The 17,582-nt window shown below is 44.3% G+C and overlaps 1 protein-coding gene across 5 annotated transcripts in view; it reads right to left on the bottom strand.

The window, feature by feature from the left end:
• Positions 1 to 17,582, bottom strand: part of FYN (FYN proto-oncogene, Src family tyrosine kinase) — a 208,910-nt gene that overhangs the window by 104,030 nt on the left and 87,298 nt on the right. For all 5 annotated transcript variants that reach the window (XM_044244352.1, XM_044244332.1, XM_044244340.1 and 2 more), the window contains one exon: positions 11,958 to 12,027. The gene's annotated coding sequence lies outside the window, so the exon portion shown is untranslated. The remainder of the gene's footprint in view (positions 1 to 11,957; positions 12,028 to 17,582) is intronic.

Below are 17,582 nucleotides of genomic sequence, written 5' to 3'. Positions count from 1 at the left end.
ACCTCTGTTTTCCCAAGGCAGAAACAATGCCTAGCACTGCTTCTTAAATGTTTACTGAATGAATGAATGCTTGTTTTGACTGTGAGCTTTATCTCAGAGTCTAGTTTGGTAGTCAAAATATTCTCCATGGTGGGTGTCAACAATTTCAAAAATCTCAATGCATGCATATAAATATACTTTGGGATATTAAGTTTGATAAGGTATAATTTACACGTGGCAAAGCTGCCCCTGAATTTTGACAAATGGACACAACTGAGTAAGAGTGGGTGGTTCTTAATATACTGGTTTGGGTCCCTGTCCCCAGGGCTTCTGACAGTGAGGCCTGGGACCAAGGTTTTTAACATCTCCTCACGTGATCCAGATAAGAATCCTTGAAGTAGATGAAGCTATGCCTTTCCATTCCATTCTAGATTTCCTTTCCTTTCCTTAGTCCCTCATCCATCCCTCTCAGTCAACTATGAAGATTGAAGATGAAACTGAAACATTTCTAAACTGAGGCAACTCAGCTGATTCCTGGTTGTAGAGCAGAAATACAGCTAGTAAATGATATTTTGAAATGAACCCAAGATATCCGCTTAAAGAAATAAAAATGCCTTTGAATCAGAGTGAATAAAAGGGCTGTGATTTAAATGGGGACTGAGGGGCCCCTGGGTGACTCAGTGGGTTAAGCCTCTGCCTTCAGCTCAGGTCAAGATCCCAGGGTCCTGGGATGGAGTCCCACATAGGGCTCTCTGCTCGGGAGGGAGCCTTCTTCCTCCCCACCCCACATCTGTCTCTCTGCCTACCTGTGATGTCAAATAAATAAATAAAATCTTTTTAAAAAATGGGGCCTGAGTACTGATGTAGGAAAGGGTTGGGGGGAGGTGAAAGAAAAAAAAACTGCCCTTATAAAATATATCATTTTGATTCCAAATGCAACCTTACACCTAAAGATTCAAGGGCCCTGTGACTAGGAGAGATTGACACAAGGTCAAAATCTAAGGAATACAGAGTTGAAGGAAAATAGGGGAAACTCATTTCTCTGGTTTGATGGAGTCATCCTTCAATGACCGGAAGAGGCCAGAGGATGAGAAAAAGGCATTATCCTTTCTATCCTTTATTTAATGGAGATTATTGGAAGATGTGGAGTCTGGCCTCTAATTAGGAATATGGGACAATCTTTACCCTATTCAAATTTCTGTTTTCACAGTTCAGCGTTTCCATTTGGGTAAAGTCCATCATAACAAACTCCAGGGACCTGTCACCCTTCTTCTGTCATCCCCCCCACTCCAGGATTGTATTATAATCTAATACTTTAAGCGACAGGGTCAATGGCCAGGAGACTTGACATTTAGCAGAAATGGAATCTGACCTTTATTAATGTTTCATTGTGAATAATGTTCTTGGTTTCATTGTGAATAATGCTCAAAGTGGGACTGATGTATTGACTAGTATTTCACTAATTTAAAAAAAAAGAAGAAGAAACCATCATGAATCAAAACAAAGGTACACCTGGTGTAAAAACAGCTAAAAAAATGTATAATGCTTACTTGTCCTGCTGAGGTCCTGGGAGACTACAAGTCTGCACGAATTTTAAGAATCCATTGATTAGAATGGGTCTTTCAATAAAGATGAATTAAAAAAAAAAAAATCACCCTGGGTTTGCAAAATGCCACGGAGTTACCCCCTCAGAGAAAGGACATCATGGAAAGTGCTGTGGAGACATTTGGAAGTGTGCTTTACACTGTCATTTACAAGGCCAGGGATGTGGGTCTCACCAGCTGCCAGGACTGGAAGAAAAATGCTGAGTTGGCCGTTATGGCCAAACCCAGCATCTCCCTGTAATTAGACTTAGCTGGGGGAAAAAGTGGCACACAGAGGATAGAAATATGTGGCCTCAGACTGGTGGGAAGGACAAGAAAGCTGATTAAGTTTCTCTCAAGAGAGTCAATTAAAGAATCTTGCTGGGTGTGGCCCTGGACTGCTTTGCAGCCCAAAGAAGTAGCCAGGAGCCACACAGAATGCTTCAAATGTGCCCTGTCTAAACTGAGATGTGCCGTTAGGTGTTATATACACACTGAGATTTCTGAGACTGCCCACAAATATTTCAATAATTTTTTTTTTTTTTAATTTGACAGAGAGAGAGGTCACAAGTAGGCAGAGAAGCAGCAGGTAGAGCACAGGGAGAGGGGAAAGCAGGCTCCCTGCCAAGCAGAGAGCCTGAGGTGGGGCTCGATCCCAGGACCCTGAGATCATGACCTGAGCTGAAGGCAGAGGCTTAACCCACTGAGCCACCCAGGCGCCCCTCAATAATTTTTAATATGGATTGATGCTATAATAATTTAGCTATATCTTAGGGCTATAGGGCTATAGGCTATAGGGCTATATCTTTAGCTATATCTTAAGTGTATTATTAAAATTCATTTCACCTATTTCTTTTTACTTTCATTTAACATGGCTACTGGCAAATTTTAAGTTATACATGCACTTTGCCTTCTATTTCTATTGGACAGCATGGATTCAGACCTTCATTTCTTCACTTGTTAAATGTTCCTGGCGGTGGGAAGCTGGGTCATGGGGGGTTAGCATGGGAAGAAACACCATGTGTGTCTGTGGGACGAGTGTTATGCTGGGGTGAGGCAGTATGTACTTACTGACGAAAAACTTTAACTTCAGGAAATGTGAGGAGGAATCACAAGAGACCCAAGCTAATTAGGTCTGACCTAGGCCCGACTCAATGTGCCGGTGCTTCGGGTTGTTAATCTGTAAAATGGGAGGGCAGGACTAAATTCCTGCAGGATGAAGTAAGACCAAAGAGGGCCTCTACCTGCAGTTGTTTCCCTGTTACTCCAAACTCAAGGATAATTTCTCCTACAAATGATTAGCATTAACTAATTTGTCCTTGGCCTTGGCCAACACACTGGGACAACGGAGGCCCATTCTGAGGAGCCCTGCTATTGATCTGTGTCAGCTCTGCTCCCGTTCTCCTCATGGGAACAACGCACGGTTCCTTCCGCGGCACGTTACTATAGTTAAACACACACGGAGGACGAGGAGTGTGAGGGGGGTGAAACAGACAGGCTTCATCTCCTTGGTAAGGACGCAGAGAACAATTATAATATTTTTTTGAAGATTTTATTTGAGAAAAAGAGAGTGGGAGAGAGAGAGCACGAGCAGGAAGGATGGACAGAGGCAGAGGGAGAAGCAGACTCTTCTCTGAGCAGGGAGCCCACCTCGGGACTCGATCCTGGGGCGCTGAGATCATGACCTGAGCCGGAGGAAGACGCTTAACTGACAGAACCACTAAACCGAGAGGTGCCCCTCAGACAACAATTTCAAACAGAAAAATCCTACAGATGATATTCAGAGGGAAATGTGTTTGTTTTCGTTCAAAGCCACAGATGAAATACCCACTACTGTGCTATTAACCTACTCATTAAGAAATAGGAGGATTTGTAATAATCTATCAGTTAAAGAACACATCTATAAAACCCAACTTTCCCCCTCTTCAAAAAGCAAACACCCCTCAAATCAAATTTCAAGAACGTGAATCTTTGTTTAAAAGAGTATGTGAAACGCAAGCCGAGAATTCCATTTTAAACAAAGCCTTGGCTGACGAGAGGAGTCAGCCAGCCGCAGTGCAGGTGCTGAAACCTGCCGGTTCTGCTGACGAGTGTCAGAATATATAAATGAGCTCCCGACACTGAAAGCCTGGGAGGGTTAGAATACAGATCAAGACTTCTGATAGTACTGGGCCCCAGCTGTCTGCGACCCCGGAGCACATGCACCTTGCGTTTCTCCAGCAGCACAGCCCCCTCCTGGCTGACTCTGCCTTGTTTCACAGACCTGGGCATTCGTCTAGGGCAGGAACTGTAGGTGCAAGGCACCGACAGGGCGGGAATCAGAGGGAACACGGCAAAGTGGAAAATCCCTGACAGCTCCTGCTTGACCTCGGCTCCACCAGAGGAGCCGTGAGACCCTGAATGAGTCCCTTTGCTCGCTAAGCTGAGCCGGTGTGTGGGGGAAAAAGTGAAAAAAGTTCGATAGTTAAGGAGCCTTTGTGGTACTCTGGCATGAGGTAAACAGCTTTGTTAAAGTTACTCCTTCTTATCCTAAAGACAAGAAATCTATTATCACAGCAAAACCTAGCTGGCCACCAGGGAAGTGGCTAATCATCACTGTAAAAACACGAAGGCCTAGATCATTCCCTATAAAGAACCGAGGAAGAGAAGGCAAAGGGTAAAAAGTATCGGACACTACCCCAGTGTAGCAAGCGATCCAGGTAGGGATTACCCATTGCTGCTCAAAGCACGGGACGAAAGGCAGGAGGTGGCAAGATGTTCACAAAGGATCCCCAGAGCAGCCCGCAGATGCCTCATTGACTCCCGCTGTATCTGGGCTTAGGGAAGGTCTGGTTTCCACCGCGCCCGAGAGCGCGAACTGAACTCTGTGGATGGCGGCACAAGTTGACATTGTCCGCCTCCTGTTGTGATGTAACATCAAACACGCACTACCATCTATGAACTATCCTTGCCAAAAAAATGTTTAACCCGCATCTAATACCAAGCCTCTCAATCTAACAATTTTCAGGAAGAGAGAAGGTGTAAGGTGACCAACACTATGAAGAGACAGGCAAGGCCAGAACTCAAGACGTTCTATATCACATGCAGCCTGGATAATGGGGAGGTCTGACTATGGACCAGCTGCTAGACAGTATCATGGAATCACTGTAAACTTCTTAGGTGTAAGAATGTTGTGGTTATGTAGAAGAATCCATGTTCTTAGGAGATACACAATGAAATATTTGAGGTAAAGTGCCAAGATGTTTGCAACTTTCAAATATGGCACAACAAAAATTTATATAATGTATGTCATATATATTACATGCAATACATAGAAATACATATGTATAAATAATTGGAAGAAGAAGAAATAAAGAAAACAAATATTGAAAAAATATTCAGAACAATTAGTGAATCTAGGTAAAGGGCATGTAGGTGTTGGTTTTATCATTCTCCTAAACTAGTGGCTTTGTTAAGAATAAAAAGTTGGGGGGCGGGGCGCCTGGGTGGCTCAGTGGGTTGAGCCGCTGCCTTCGGCTCGGGTCATGATCTCGGGGTCCTGGGATCGAGTCCCGCGTCGGGCTCTCTGCTCAGCGGGGAGCCTGCTTCCCTCTCTCTCTCTCCCTGCCTCTCCATCTACTTGTGATTTCTCTCTGTCAAATAAATAAATAAAATCTTTAAAAAAAAAAAAAAAAGTTGGGGGGCGCCTGGGTGGCTCAGTGGATTAAAGCCTCTGCCTTCGGCTCAGGTCAGCAGGGAGCCTGCTTCCCTCTCTCCCTCTGCCTGCCTCTCTGCCTACTTGTGATCTCTCTCTGTCAAATAAATAAATAAAATCTTAAAAAAAAAAAGTTGGGAAAGAAACAGAAGAGAGATAAAAGAAAAAAAATAATAAGAAAGAAAAAATAATGTAATATCACTACCTCCTCTTTTCATAATCCTCTCGACATTTTTATTCAGGTCAGCTTCACTGTGTGCTTCGTTCAATATGGTTACATTTTTACCATTTTAATAAATTCCATATGTGCTCATTCAAACTGAAGTAGCCACTGTTTTGGCTGCTTTGTTAGCCAACATCAAAATCAAACTTCAAAAAACCTCCAAGAGCAGGCTCTTGAAGTGCACCAGGTAGGTACAAAGCCTAAGATATCACATCAAAAACTCCTGAAATTGACACCCAATTCCCTATCTAGATGGTTTTTAAGCCAGTAAGACTGGATCAAAGGCTCCAGGCGGAGCATCCTTTTGGGCTGTGATCCTTTCCCAAGATGGCGCTCTTTTGACCAGTGCTAGGCCCTGATAGGAGACTGACAGGTACAGGGTACTGGTCAACCCGGGCCACTGAGGTTTCAGAAAGGCTGTTTCCACACAGAGTATGCTGTGGCTGTGTTCTGGTGCAGAGTAGCAATGGCACAATCCAAAGAACAATCATTCAGAATTCGATTTTTAATGCAGTGAGAGCTCCCAGTGAAGCAGGAATTCATTCTATGATGCCTTTAACAGGGAGGGGGCCATCAAGGGCCTGGATTCAGATAGCATAGATACAAGCACAGTTCAACTGCACAAGTTAGCCCTACAAATTCAGAACAGTGTTACTGAGTTAGGGTGCAACCAACACCATGCCAGGGACAGCTCTTCACTGGGCAGGACTGTGGGAGACACTGTAGGACATTTACCCTCCCTACCTGACTCCCCATGCCAACTGCATGCCAACGCTCCTCCAGTCTTTGAGAGGAGGACAACACATAAACCCCAGGACACCTGGGTGGCTCAGTTTTTGGGCATCTGCCTTCGGCCCAGGTCATGATCCCAGCATCCTGGGATCAAGTCCCGCATCGGGCTCTTTGCTTGGCAGGAAGCCTGCTTCTCCTTCTTCCACTCCCCCTGCTTGTGTTCCATCTCTCGCTGTCTCTCTCTCTTTGTTAAATAAATAAATAACTTTAAAAAAACAAAAACAACAACAAAAAAACACTCCATAACTCCCAAATGCCTCCTAAGGCATTGGCTAAACACTCGGAGTCGCAGATTTTATCTGGGGATAATACCTGTTCCACCACCTAAGAAGTGATTTGGGAGGAGCAAGTGTGCGGCAGCTCCTTATAAGCTTCTGTTAACTCTACAAATGATATCGCGAGACCCATTTACACAGGCAGCCGCATAGTTAGAGGCAGGGCTCTAGAGTTGGTCCCAATACCTGTATCCCAGGTGGGATTTATTACACAGTGGCAGCTGTCCAGCATGTACTAGAATATGCAACAGTTACTTATTCTGAAAGTGTTTCCTCTCCATAAGTGGGAAATGCTGGTTTTACGGCACCCACGCTACAGTGTAAATTTTCAGCAGATTCATGGACTACTGGAGTAGACAAGAAGGACATAGTCTCAAAGCAGCTTCAAAGAATCTGGCTAGGATGGCCCCACACTAACCTGGAATGAGAAGGACGCGTCCCTCAGTGAGCAAGGAATAAACTCAAGGATCAAGAAAACGAGGTAACGATATGGTGCTCTACCCTCCCACGCACAGCAGAGCAAGGAGCATCACGCAGTTCTGACCTTCAAAATGGCTGATCTGTTCTTTGCATTTTTCAGCCATGCTTATGGAAAAGAATCTTAGAGACTGGGCAGTGGTGCATATTAGTATGGACAAGGGCCACCTGGAGAGTGGCGTGAAGAACACACCTGCCACAGGGGTTTGGATTCTAGCCATCTGGACTGGGCCCGGGGACCCACACTCTGAAATTCTCTCTCTGGGTGATCCAGGCACAGGCTGCCGCCTCTGGGAGAACAGGGACACCTCTCCAGAGACTTCTACCGTTAGGAAGCTTTGCTTTAACCCTCCCTCCCAAAACTCCCTCATGGAACATTCTTGCTCTCATTTTATTGCTTCTGTGACTTAGAATTTAGGTGAAAGTGCTTCTCTGCCCTCAGGTGTGGTTGGTTTTTTTGGGTTAAAAAATTATTCTTACTCGACCTCTGTTCCTCCTCCCCACCCACCTACCCCACACATTGTGTAAGCGAAAAGTGAGTTTATTTTGTTGATCTAATTTCTCCTTTATCATTTGCTGTCAAATGAGGACTAGGAAATGCTGACTGGGCAGAAAGTTCCAACCCTTCCGCTGAAGAAGGCCAAAGGCCTCGGGTATTAGCAGAGAAGTGGAGGAGGCCACCAAAGGCAGAGCTGGGGAAAGGCACGAGTCTTGAAGAGCAAATGTGCAAACAGATACCCACTCTAGATTGTCAGCTGAGATAAAAGGGCAATGAGGTGGCCCACAACAATTCCTTGGGGGCTGGAGAGGCAGTGCTGGCAAATCAGGAAGTGATAAATGTGTAGCTTTTCTATCATTTCTTACATTAAATATTCAGCATCACCCAATGCTGCTTACTATTCAGCCTTGGAACATTTCTCCAAATTCTATTCATCTTTTTTATTTTTTTAAAAGATTTTATTTATTTATTTGACAGAGATCACAAGTAGGCAGAGAGGCAGGCAGAGACAGAGAGGGGGGAAGCAGGCTCCCCACTGAGCAGGAAGCCCGATGTGGGGCTCAATCCCAGAACCCTGGGATCATGACCTAAGCCGAAGGCAGAGGCTTTAACACATTGAGCCACCAAGGCGCCCCAAATTCTATTCATCTTAAACACAGCAGACTGATAATGTAAAGGCCCTAAGTCTCTGGACTTGGCCTTCTGAAATGAGATCTTTTATCCTTTTCTTCTCCATGTTTCCAGAATGCATTTTCATAGCATACTTGCAAAGGGAAAGATTATCAGAAAAAGAAAAATGTTTGGTAGTAAACTAGAAAAGAATATTATACCAAAGGTTTTGGTAGGAAAATATTTATGGCCACAAACACAAGCCACACCCTTTCTGGGAAGATATTACTGGCCTTGAAGCTGGGTTAGTGGATCCCAAAATATACCTCACAAAAAGCACAGTTACCCTCCCAAAATAAGCCCTATAATTAAAGTCTTTTCAAGTGGATTGTCCTATATCACAACTTGACATATGTTGCTTTAATCTCCCTGCTTCAGCAAATGTAGCCGTCTTTGGGCTATAGAAGCTCTCAACAACTTACATTTAAACCAGACTGTGGTGTCACTAGGAAATTGATGCAAATAAACAGCACTGTGTACCAAAATACCCAATCTCAATCATCTGTAATGAGATCTCCCTCCTCCCTAAGCACATTTTCATCACAACAGAATCACTGCCCTTGATTCAAAAGGAAGGACTAGCCCAGATTGAAATGCCATTTCATCTCAGAGACCATCGAAAGGCAGGCACTTCTGAAGAAGCCGGGGCTGAAATTAAAATTGGAGACAACCTCCTTTGTGTGAATGTGGGGGTCATGTGAGAGTCTCATTTTTAGTTGACAATCATCAGCGTAAGCCTTCAGACACCCAACGGTCTCTCTGAATTCATTTAAATCAGTTCTCGCTTGGAGTTAGCAGTGGTGTGAGAGAGAGAACCTCTTACAAGACCTTTCAGGCCTATGATTCTCTGACCAAACTTCTTTATGTTTTCTAGTTATATATTTACATATAATTAGATGTTAAACTATGTAAAATTTTAAACCTTCAAAATAATAAGTACTTCTGATATTTGAATTTTTTTATTACTTCCATATCAGGTTTCTCGGTGTCAGCACCACTGATACCTTGGGCCTGATCATTGTGGGTGGGGGGTGCTGTCCTGTGCCCTGTAGGACAGTTAGCTGCACCCACGGCCTCCACTCACTAGGTGTCAGTACACATATCCCCCCACCACCCCCAGCTGTGATAACCAAAAATGTCTTCAGACATTGCCAAATGTCCTTTGGGAGAACAAAATTAACTCGGGTTGAGAACCACAGCTCTCTCTCTCTATATTTATGTATTTATATATCTCACCGTGACATGGCTGGGGAGGAGGTGGAATCTAGATTTTTTTAAGGCACTCACAAGTTTATGTTTTAAGAATTTTAAACTTCCTATGATTCATAATGAATTGTTAGGATCTGTGACACAGTGCTACCTTGAAAGATTTATAAACAGCACCACTCCTGTCTTCAACAAAGGGTGGCAAGGCCTGGCCTCATTTCAGTCAAGACACTTAAGAGAGAATGGTTTTGCTGTCGCCCTATCTCTCGGACGGCTATCCTCCCTACTTTGAGGAGTTCCATTCTTAGACTGTTAAGAAATCCTTCACAATCTATTACCAGGCACTCAGTACCGACTGCAAAGGAAGAGGATTACGGTTGGTAGCTATTGACATTTTCTATAGAAGCAATGGCCCTCTGTACTGCTCATGGGCCAGATCACCTTAGGGGCAGCATTTCTAATGCTGGAGAGGCAGGGTGGGGAGGGAGAGGGAAATAACATCAGGACGCAAACAGTACAAGGATGGAACATGATGAAGTGGAGCCCAGAGAAGAGATGATGAATGATGGAGAGGTCTTCAAATACCTGAAGAGCTGGTTTGTGAGAGAGTGGGTAGACTTTTCTCTGTTTAGAACGTGACTACAAGCATAGTTGGCTCAGTAAGTACCTATCATAGGCCTTCTAGGTGCCAGGCACTGTCTAGGCACTGGGACCAGAGGAAGGAAGAAGACCAAGTTCCCGGCTCACGGAGCACATACCATTCAACGTAAGGACTAGATTGCTTTCCTCCCCTCTCTCCCTTCTTTCTTCCTGCTTTCTTTTTAACAATTTGAGCTAAATATCCAGGTATTTGTCTAACTGCTTGGTTTTTTATTTTTCCTATTTTAAAACTGAGATTTAATTAACAGAGCAAAATTCACCCTTTTATCATAGAGCTCTACGAATTTTCATGAAACAGACAGTTGTATAAATATGGCCACAGATCCAAGATCCAGAACGATGTCATCACCCCCTAAACTCTTCCTGTGTCCCTTAACTGCTTTCTTTACTTGGAGTATGCTGCTTTACGCAGTAGCAAGCTCCTCACCTCTGAGAGAATTCGGACTCCCCTGTCACAGCTTCTGTAGAAGAGACCTTGTTTTGGCTGGTGGGAGAATGGGCCAGACAAGCCCTGAGGCCATGGCTGTCTCTTCGATTCTATGAAAGCGGAGGGGTCCACCTAGGGACACCAATCTTAAACACCAGCCCATCCGCAGTGAGTGAACTGGTTGATTCCTTCCAACCACAGATAAAAGCCCTTACCCAGAGCCAAATTTTTTTAGTCAAAGCTCAAAAGTTTTAGTCCAAGAACTGGACCTCTGCGAAGGGTACCTAGTAAGCACAGATGAAAAAAATCAGAAGAAAGGTTTGGAAACTAAAGCCTAAATATGGTAACTGCTCCCAACTCTTCTTTTCCTTCTCATTATTTTTGTTAAAAGTAACATTCACTTCAAAACTGAACAAAATTCAGACAAATGTAACTGCACTTGTCTGCAGAGGCGGCAGGAAGGGAAGTTAAATTTGCCAAGCCTCTCTAAGAATGGGTAAACAGGAGGCGAGAAGATGACAGGTGTCCTGGGGTTGCCACAGAGTGTTATGGAGTGGACTCTGGAGGACGGTCTGTGGTGATTGACTGTGACATCCCTTGGGACAGTAAAGGTGGTGTGCCATCCCCAGTGGCCCTCGTGCTGGGAGATATGTACACCTTTGGGTGGGTTGACTTCAGTGAGAAAGGCCCCGTTTCCAAACAAGGCTGTCCTGTCTTCAAGAATAACTGCTTTACTGAGCCACAACTGTGCCCCAGCACCAGCTCGCTCAGTTTACTCTCGCGACAGCCGTACGAAGTGGGTGACATTACAAGCCTCGTTTTACAGACATGGAAACTGAGGCTCAGAGAGTGATATACCAACCAGTTAGCATTGAACTTAAATTTTAGCCCAGGCTGCCTGACCCTGAAGACTGTTCTTCTTACTACTGCTAGCAAGGTATTCTGGGTGGTTGCCGAACTTAATGTCCTTGGTCTCTTGGGCCACTGTCATTGGTGGAACTGACTCCCACACATGACGCAGCTCTCGATTCCCTTCCGTTTCCCATTCCCCAAACAGCTAACTGCCCATTCCTCATTTCAACAGACAGGTCGGAAGGATTTCCCTGTGGGGGAGACTTCCTGTCGCTGTTGTTACCCTACTGGTCTGCCCTTCATCACGCTTACATTCCGTGGCTTACTTAGACCAAAAGGTTAACTCTCAAGGGTATTCTTTACCCTGCGTCCAGAAGCTTCCCTAAATCTAGACTTCTTATTGAACCTTAGACAACCCCCAATTTCTTAATAACATCAGCAACAACAAGAAAAAATGTCATACTGTCAACAAGTACCAACTGAATGTCACATCTAATTATAAAATCCCATTTTGTCTAAGTTAAGCACAGATTTAAAAGATGCATGAAGCGAGGCAATGGCTACCCTTTGGGGCACCATCTTATGACAAAAAGTATTAGAATTAAATGCAGCAACACTTACCAAAATTTCCCCCAACTATCACAAACTTTATATACACCGCATGTCTTCTTCTACAGCTGCTGGACCGGTCCTGAAAAACAAACCACGACAAAAGGAAAAAAATACATCGCTGAACAGAAGTCATTTGCTTCTGGAAACCCCGTAGTCTTCCTCATTTGGGACCCTCATCCACGTACCAAAGACTTACTGCCAGCTTCTTCTCTGTTTTTCCCAGATGGAAACAATTTGTAAGTTAACAAATAAATAAAACTCTGGAGGATGAAATAAACCAGAAGTTTTGCTCCTACTTTATTTGAATTTCTAGCCCTTTAAAATAATTGAAGACAAAACAATGCAAAAATATCTAAAAGTGAACTCATAGACATTTTCCCCAAACCAATTCTTTTCCCTACTTCTTTCAATAACACACTCTCTTTTCCCTTGCTGACTGTGAGACCCTCACCTTTCATTTCTGGAGTTCGTTTTCTTATCTGTAAAACAGGGATTATTGCACTGACCTCCCAGGGTGGTTATGGAGATTAAACGAGATAAATTTAATAACATATAAATGTCACAGAGCAAGGCTTAAAACAGCATCTGGCATGTCGTAAACACTTAGTGCATGCAAGGAGCTATTATCTGTCTCCTAAGCAGCCAGGCCTGAAAACAAACCCGGCCTTCCTCACCTCCTCGGTAAACGAGGGCCTCAGCCTGCCCTTCTAGTCCTGCGGGTGTGCTGGAACTCAGCGCCTCTCTCCGTCTTCTCATTACACAGCTGGCATAGCTCCTTGAAGAAACCGGTTCCCTAGCCCCAGGTTTCTTCCCTTCCGATCCTGCTCTCATGGTTCTGGAAGGCATTCTTCCTAAACACAGCTTAAAGCCTTGTGGAAACACCTTCCACTGTTTCCCGTGACCTACAAATTTACGTGTGAAGTTACATTAGCCTGGGGCTCCAGCTCCCCTCTGCTCTATCCCGCAGCTTCCCACCGGAAGCTGTAGTGTCCCGTCACCTGTCCTGCCTGAGCCCATGGGCAGCATGCCAGTTCCTCCCCCGAGTGTCTCTGTCTCCGAATTGCGGGCAGGAGGCCTAGCCACTTTCTGAGGCAGGGGCTCTTTGTCTTTTTTGTCCCATAGCAGTCTAGAGACATGTTTCTCAGAATAATGTTTTTAAATGCTTGAAATTAATGCAACAAATGAACAGGATTCAAAAGAAGTATATTGATAAATAGTTATCAAAATATATAACAAGATTATGATGTCTTTCTATTCATATTTAAATAAGTTCCATCAAAAGTCTAAAAATTACTGTAATTTGAAGTACTTTTGGGCATAAATGATATTTTAGGATATCTATAACCAAAATGTAATATGAAAATACCCATAATTTCTATTGGTGGAAAAAACCTAATGCTACTTTGTAATAGAAGGAAATATTAGATTTTGGTTAAGAGTTCGTGAAAACAATTTCCCCCCCCCATCCAAATTCACAGAGCCCTGAATTCCACTCATGGACTCAGGTTATGAGCTCCTGCTTTTAGGCCTGGCCTAACTCTCCTCTTCTTCTTGAGTCTGCTCACCCTTCCTTCCTTTCGGATTTTATTTGTTTGAAATAGAGAAAGAGAGAGAGCAAGTGTGTGAGCATGAGCAGAGGGGAAGGGAGGGGCAGAGGCAGAGGGAGAAGTAAGCTCTCTGCTGAGCAAAGAGCCCAATGCGGGACTTGATCCCAAAAGCCTGGGATCATAACTTGAGCTAAAGGCAGATGCTTGACTGACTGAGCCACCCAGGTGCCCCTCCTTGAGCCCTTTCTACCTTAATTTTTCCAATGGTTATGATCTTACCCCTCTTTTTCTCTTTTCAAAAATTGTGTTTCACTTGATATAGATATTTGAAATACACTTACTGTATCCTGCTTTTTAGGCTGTTAAGGGAAGGTGCTGTTTTTTTATTCCTCCCGTGGCTCATAGCATTTTGCCTCACAGCACACACAGGCCGGAAGGTGTGCGGCCGGCACTGTTTGAATCAATCAGTGAGTCTAAGGGCTTTCTTGCCGCCCTCCCCCCATCACCTATTATGACTATGATTTCACCTCCCTTTGGCAGGCTGTAAGGTCCTAAATATGTAGACAGGACTCCTAAACACTCCATGTTTTGAGTATAATTCCTGAAGTTAGGCAACAAAGTGTTCTCTTCTTTCACTTCTCTTTTGAGTGTGGACACGCCGCTGGGGCTGCTGACTGACGTGTCCCGGGAACAGACCAGCGCTCCAGTCACGCCGTCCCACTGGGGTTCCTGCACGATGCGGGCACAGTTCCTGCCTTCACAGAGCACTGAGTCCAGCAGCTTTCCCCACCTGGTAGAGAGGAGCTGGGAATCTCTCAACCTTTCACGGGTTTTGCAAAGATGAGAAATATCTGGTTGATTTCCTAAGTAGGGGCACCTTGGTGCCCTATGTAGGCAAGGCCAGTGAAGACTTGCTTTGGCTTCCCATTTGCCTTACGGATGTGAGCCTGTGGTTCCCGTAGATCGGGAACTGAAATGTCATCTTCACTCCTAAGTGACACCATCCTTGCATATGATGTCAGAGATTAAAATCCCACCAAAGAGACGGTCTCAGGAAGGTCTACTTAACATCTACTTAACAAGGTAGCCCCACTGGGTCTACGACGGACCTACCCAGGGACGAACACCGGTCCTTTGGTCTCAGCAGCTTTTCCCTTAAACAGCTGCAGCCCAGGACTCCTGCGTATCTTTTATTAAGAAAACTTCAAAAATAACACAATAGGGGGTGTCTAGCTAGTTTAGTAGGAAGAGCATGTGATTCTTGATATCAGGGTCATGGATTTGAGCCCCAGGTGGGTGTAGAGGTCACTTAAATAAGTAAACTTACCAAAAAAACCCCCACAAAATAGCTCTTCCTTTTCAAATGGTGAGAGCATAATGATTTTCTCCCCTGATAATCACTCATAAAGGCACTGTGACCATTTGCTTTGGCATAAATCCACCACTGGCAGCATTTTTCATGCTCAACATCATATCAAGTGACTCTGAGGACAGTAGGGGTGTCCTCTCTCTCCCCGAGAACTAAGACAGATGACACATTCACTCAGATCAAAGGCTGGGCTTGGCACACGCTTTTTAAACTTATGGACATTTACATCCATCTCATTTGAATTTGTTCTTTTCGAGACACACTAGATATGTGATATTAAATAAAAATAACTGAATGATAATGAGGAGGGCAACATGACTGTTGAATTTTTGTTTCAAGAATTACGACATACATATCCTCATAAATAATAAGATACTAATAGGCAGTCCCACAAAACACATTGCCCTGCACGAACTTCTTGCTTCTACTACATAGACCCTGTGCAGCTCCTAGTTTAATGTCAAAATTCTCATTACCACTGGGAACAAATACCTCTAATACAGTCCTCACATGCATGGGTCAATCATTCCTTCGCCCTTCTTCCTAACAGACCCCTATGTGCCTTCAGCCACCGTGCCTCAGGGGCAGGTGACAGCACTTCCAGCTGCTGGGTGGGGACCCGAAGGGCCCAAGGCTTTGTGGTGTGCCACCCAGCAGAATCAGCACCACCGGGAAGCTTCTGAGAAACGTCAGCTCTGAGGCCCCAGCCCAAACCTACCGAATCAGACACTATTTTACAAGATCCCCAGGTGATCTGTGTGTCCACAGGGTTTCAAATGCACTGATCTAAGGGGAACACATTCCTCTTGAGAGTGATTGGTTCAAGATTAGGCATGTGACTCAGTTCAGGCCAGCTGAATGTTGTGTGGATGGGATGCCTAGGACTTCTGTAGCTACCTTGCTCCAGTCTAATGATAAAGCTGGCTCAGAGAGGAGGGTAAAGACAAAAAGCCCTACTGAAGTGAAGTTGGGGTGACTCCATCAGGTCAATCCTGAAGTCTGGGGAACCAGTGGAGCTCCAGTAAACTTCTTATTGCTCAGGCCTCCTTGGGTTGGGTTTTCAATTATCTGCCGCTGGAAAGCATCTTTCCAGCAAATCAGCGCCCAATAAAGCATTATAAAAATAATAGAACCCCTAGACTTTGGGCTCAGCCACGTGCTGAAGAATCCAGACAAGTCAGTGCATTGAGGGACTAGAGCAACAGGTTAGAGACTTGTTTTGTGCGGGGGAACTGACCCAGGAGGATTTTTGGTTCTGACAACCTTTGTTTGCTTTGCGCATTTCCAAAAGCTTTCTAAATCAGCCAGTTTAAGTGATCAGCCAGGGGAAGTGCTGAACACTTTCCAAACTGTTTTAACCAGAGTGGTCAGCAGTTGCTTTCCCCAGAAGCCACATGGATGTCATTTCCTGTAAAGACAATGGGAGACTAATTGCTTAGCCTCAAACTCCAGTAGGGAAGGCAACCTGTGACATGTAATTACTGGCAGGGTAAATAAGGAAAAGCTTGAGGATCTCAGAATCTGCTTCTGGATCTACTCCAATAACTCGGGGAAAAGTTAAAAAAAAAAAAAAAAAAAAAAAAAGCACCAGCTGGTCTAGGAAAAGATTTGAGGGGCTAGCAACTTAAGTAGTCATCTATAGCATTTTTACATACCCTGGTATTTATAAAAGACCTTCCCAAGGAGACCTAATAGTGCTTCTCTTGTAGAAAACCATATATAGGACTCTGGTGTAATTTTGCTTCATATATGGCAGTGATGTAGTCAAGGAGGCCGGGCGTCTAATTGGACATTATCTCTTCTGTGTGTTATAGCTTCTTAGCCACAACAGGATATTTTGAGGACGGGTTTGCTGTGTTGGCTTGATGAAGAAGGTGCTTTCAATTTCTATAATGGAGTGAAATTAGTTGGTTCTCCACAGAATGTTCTTAGGTTCTATCACCTCAGGTCTTCTTTTCTCTCGAAACCTTTTTGCTTTTTCTTCCCTGGTACCTTATATGCTTCCAAAGCTCCAACCATTACCCCTTGTCATGAGTTTCAAACCACACCCCTAAATCTATCACCCATGTTCCCAGTTCCTCTGCGGCCTCCTAGACATAACACACTCTGAAAGCAGGGACTTCATTTTGGTCGCTGCTATATTATCAATGCTTAGCACAGTGGCTGGCACTGAGTATTACCTGTCTATTGAAGGAATCAGTGCAAGCCCTCACGCAGAATCTTAGGATGGCTCACAGAAGTTCTTGCTATCACCTCCTAACTGGCCTCTCTGACTTTGGCCTCTCCTTTTTCCACTCTATTGACATGCATGAAAGCTCTGAATTATAGCTCTGATCATGTCACTCCTAGAATGCCCCAGCTGGGAATGACCTATCAGTCCAGCCCTGTGTTTCCTAGGTGAGACACCGGTCCCACAGATATCAGGAGACTAGACTGTGGTCTTACGAACAGTGGGTGGCAGAGACAGGATTCTAACCCAGTGGTTCTTGCTACCGTGCCATCGACAAGTTGGAAATCTTCAATGGTCTTTCAGTAGAACCCACTGCAAGACTAAGAATGTAAGAGTCACTTAAAATATATTTGTTAATTGACTGGAAAAATGAATGGGTCACTTTTGCATGTACCAACGGATTTCAGTTTTTCTTAAAGTGGAATACTCTTTAAAGAAAGACAATTCTCCAGTAACAAAATGGAGAAGAGAAGAGCTGCTCTGGACCT

The sequence above is a fragment of the Neovison vison genome, chromosome 1 (assembly GCF_020171115.1).
Source record: "Neovison vison isolate M4711 chromosome 1, ASM_NN_V1, whole genome shotgun sequence".
Lineage (NCBI taxonomy): Eukaryota > Metazoa > Chordata > Mammalia > Carnivora > Mustelidae > Neogale > Neogale vison.
Note: the sequence above shows the minus strand (reverse complement) of the source record. Positions and strands in the feature narration are given on the sequence as shown.